The sequence below is a fragment of the Nothobranchius furzeri genome, chromosome 19, assembly GCF_043380555.1.
Source record: "Nothobranchius furzeri strain GRZ-AD chromosome 19, NfurGRZ-RIMD1, whole genome shotgun sequence".
NCBI lineage: Eukaryota > Metazoa > Chordata > Actinopteri > Cyprinodontiformes > Nothobranchiidae > Nothobranchius > Nothobranchius furzeri.
Window position 1 is genome coordinate 16,351,055 of NC_091759.1, and position 4,423 is coordinate 16,355,477.

Sequence of the window (4,423 nt, forward strand, 5' to 3'; positions counted from 1 at the left end):
GCAGATTCCTCCTCTATTTACTAACTCCTGGGGATGCAACAAGTGGGCACGGTGCGTCGACTTCCGGATCTGACGTCGACAAATTTTTAGAATCGAGCCGTCGACTTCGTCGAGGCTTCGCTACAGCCCTACTGATTTAATCGATACATTTGCAGTGGTCTCTAGTAGGAATGAATGCCTTGTGAATCGTAGTCAGGGGAAGGAAGTACAAGTCAGATGGAGAAAGTACTTCAGATGGCAGGATTTAGAGTCTTGTTTCCTGATATTTGGACATCTCACCTCTGATTGACTAACAGCAATGGAACTCTACCGCTGACTCTGTTTGCTGTGCAATGTTGATGTTTTATATAAATAACAAGTCTGAAGGAGTTCTGCCATGGTTTGGAGTTGCTAATGCTAATGGTTAGCTTCTACTAGCCGAGACGTGCTCTGCTCTCTCCTGGACGCTAAATGAATACCAAGCCTTCTTCGTCGTAAGCCAAGATGGGTGAGTCCGCTTTTCTAATGCAGGAAATAGAGTAGAAGACTACCTTCATGTTTAGCTTGCATGTTAAACTTATCGTGACCAATCATATTTTAAAAATGACAAGTAAATTATTTCTCACTCACCTGATCTTTAACTATTTCAATTTTGTAATTCCCATTATTTACATATTTTCACATCGTAGGTATTACTGCCAAAACAAAAACTGGAATAATTTTGAGTTTTCACAATTTGTCTCACCTCAGTATGAATCCTTCTTAACTTTTTTATCCTCTCTATCGCTGCTGGATTCACGAGTCGCCACTTGCTCCAAAATGCTTCCAGGAAAATATTTGAGTGACCATTTCACTGTTGCTCTGACAAACAGCTGAATGCTGCATGCAAAACGAATTTGTAAATAAAATAAGTCAACAATCATCTCATTATAAAGCTCTAGAAAGAACAGGGAGTGTGATGGATCCAGCTCAGATCCTTCCACGTGAACTCGTGCTAGCTGTACTTATAAAATTCTTATTATCTAGTGATGCCTTTGGGTCTATGCAGAAGCAGTAGCCACCCTGAAGCAATCAAAGCACTTCTCTGAGTGCATCTACAGCAGCCAGGGCAGAATACCAGACCATTTTGGTTTCTGCTCAGTGATGTTCACATTGTGTTGAATAAAGACCACACTGAATGGGGACCCTGGAATTATAACTGACTGACCTGCTTCCATCCTATTAGCCGCCGAGCAGGATGTGCTCCTCTCATGGCTGATGTCTGATGAGATGCCTGTTTCCAGGACAGAGGGAACTCCATGAGCAGCTGTTTCTATACATTCAAATGGCTGCTGATCTGAGGATTGGCTGGATGCCGTTGGAATCACAATAATCCGTTTGTCTTTATCGAAAACCATTTCTTGTCACCTCCTCTTTCGCTCACCTAACCAGAATGGTGAAGTTGTAGATGCAGGGCAGATGACACCGACTAAACACATTTTCTAGTCGACGTGTCAGTGGTACAGTCATAGAAGGTCTAGTGTGTTATCCTTCAACCCTACTGTCTCTGGAAAAACAGTACTGCTGAGAAAATGAGCCCAGAGGTCTTCTCTGTTCCCAATTGTGCTAGCACATCCACTGTCCATCATGTCGCCAACACCCAGGTGGGAAAAGTACCTGCCTGACAGGTTTTAATGGCCGACAGATAAAAGTAAAGCAGCCAAATGGCATCCAGTACACAGGTTACAGTAAAGGGCAGTGGAATTTACCGAAGCACAACTTGACCTACATTCTTATAGGTCACTGGTCAATACAGACACATAATAAATGACTCGCGTTTAGGCGGTGAAACTATTGTTTCTATCCTCAAAATGACAAACTCCCACCATTAATAGGAAATTATTCAGAGCATGGTTGCACAATCACAAGTGCCAGCCAGATACTACTTGATTGTCGATTTTCTCTCAGTTCAGATTGGCACATGCCTTAGAAATAAAGACTTAGAAGTGATATGAAGTTCAAACAAAAATGTTTACACCTAGTAATTTCATCTTCACAAAGGAAAACTCGTTACATGTATGACTGACACTTAAACAGCAAGTCACCCCCTACCAGAGTCTAGCTCCACTCCCACTTCCTGTTTGAAAAATGCAACAAATGCTGTTGCCTGGCAGACCGAGAGGGCACAGCCACTAACACACACACACACACACACACTGTGCTAAAATATCAAATATGCTCAAGTCATTATCAAGTCGACAGATGTAAGTTGATTCAAGTCGCGAGTCATTGGCGTTCAAGTCCAAGTCAAGTCATATGTCTTTATAGCATTTATCAACTCAAGTCATTAAAATAATGACTCAAGTCCAAGTCATGTGACTCGAGACCACACCTCTGTTTTATTCTGCCCATTTCTATTGCCATTTGGTAAAAAATGATTCATCCCATAATAAATCATATTGGACGGTTTCACAAAGATGCTGCATTGGTAATATCTCGGGAAGTGGTGTATTTTAACTAGTTGAAATTAATAAAAGACAGTCAGTAAGAAAAAAGGCAATTAAATGAAACAATGGCAAAAAAAGAAGTCCTTGTGGACTTGTGTTTGACTTGTGTCCACCATGTTGAGGAAAAGTACTGTAATCAACACGGCAGTCAGTTGTTGAATTGAGGCCATTTTTATTTTTGTTATTCCTTTAACAAACACAATCTCGTGGAGAATCAAATGTCAAGAAAAAAACGGTGAATAAAAAGAAATGCCTTGGAGCTAAAATGAATATTAAAACCAGGGAAGTGGGGGCGTTAGAGCAGATACCCTGGCTTCATTTGCTCACCTGACATAACTCAACTCGTGGTTCTCTGAGCAAAAGAAGACAAGACTAAGACAGACGACCTAGCAGGGTGTAAAAATCTAAAGGGTTATATTTTTAGCTCCACGTGAAGACTTGTCCAAGGCCCTGTGAGCTTCAGTGGGACATGACTGTGCACAGGTGCTAAACCAAGGATAACGGCATGAATAGAAACTAAGATTAAGGAGATTTAGGGGTTTATGGTCTTTTTATATAGCAGTCAGTTCAAAAAACAGTGGTTTTCTTTTTTAATCTCTTGTTGTTGTTGTTTGTTTCGGGGGCAGGGGGTTCTTTGTGAAACAACATTGCTGGTTAATTGTTTTAATGCAGCCTTATTGTAAAAAAGTGGTGTGCTGCTAAACCTCCATGCTAATTTGATCTAGATATTTTAAAATCTGCTCTAATAAATTATGACTGTGGTCTGGTTTGCCCTCATCTCGTTGAAGGTCGCGGTTTGCACACATCTAATAAACCAAAGCAGATGATCCAGCAGCCACAGAGCTCGCTGCTGGAGCCGGTGGTATTTTTATGGAAACAGCTGATGCACACATTGCCATGAGCTCATATGGAGGTGACAGGTATGGCTGCTGTCGACATTAACACAGGTGCTCAGCCTGCAGCCTGTTCCACGCGGGCTAATGGCTGAGAAAAGACAGCATGGTTTCTTGTTCAGGCTTTAAATGTTGTCTTTCGGTGTTAACAATAAGCGGTCAGCTTCAGGACGGATAAAGGCTTTATTGACCCCCCCTGCACGCCTACTGCAGCAGCTTGTTCTCCTCAGCCTGCTTTTTCCAACACATAACAGCAGATATCAGTGCATCCTACCTGTGGAGCTAAACAACTGACCGGGTGCGTGCGCAAGAACGGACACTCACCCATTAAGTGCACCTACGAATGAAAAAAAAGGCGAAATGAGCCCCAACTTGGAACTATCCGGAGGTCACCATCCTCAGCAAGGAAAACACATAGTCAGGGAGTCCGTCCGGTCCGGAACGTCACAGCGGCTGACAGCAAGGAACGGATGAGCGGTAAACGCAGCACCGACGCTCGAGCGGTTACTGGCAAGCGCTCAGCGGCAACAGGGAGGAGCGTCAAGGTGCGCGCAAAAAGCCCGGACGCAAAAAGAACAAGGGTGCAGACTTCAAAGTAAAAGCTGGGCGTCTTCAATAGTCCCCACATGAAGTTTGGCATGTCAGAAAACGAGATTAAAATTTATTCTGGAAACTTTGATTTTTAGGTGAAAATAAACAAGGATGCACGCTACTTCAGTTGTACAGAAAACCTCAAATAATTACCAATTAATCGTAATTGGCTCTATAATATAATATAATATAATATAATATAAGATAAGATAAGATATTATAATATAATATATTCAATTCAATTCAAGTTTATTTACAAAGCGCCAAATCACGACAAGAGTCGTCTCAAGGCACTTCACATAATAAACATTCCAATCCAGGTCAGTTCATTAAGCCAATCAGAAATAATGTTTCCTATATAAGGAACCCAGCAAATTGCATCAAGTCACTGACTAGTGTCAGTGACTATACAGCAATCCTCATACTAAGCAAGCATAAAGCGACAGTGGAGAGGAAAACTACCTTTTAACAGGA

The 4,423-nt window shown here is 41.9% G+C and overlaps 1 protein-coding gene across 2 annotated transcripts in view; it reads right to left on the reverse strand.

Annotated features, from left to right (window-relative positions):
- The window catches only part of pkib (protein kinase (cAMP-dependent, catalytic) inhibitor beta), a 42,794-nt gene extending 38,869 nt beyond the window's left edge, over positions 1-3,925 (reverse strand). For both annotated transcript variants that reach the window (XM_054736514.2, XM_054736513.2), the window contains exon 1: positions 3,683-3,925. The gene's annotated coding sequence lies outside the window, so the exon portion shown is untranslated. The remainder of the gene's footprint in view (positions 1-3,682) is intronic.
- Positions 3,926-4,423: the final 498 nt, after the last annotated feature.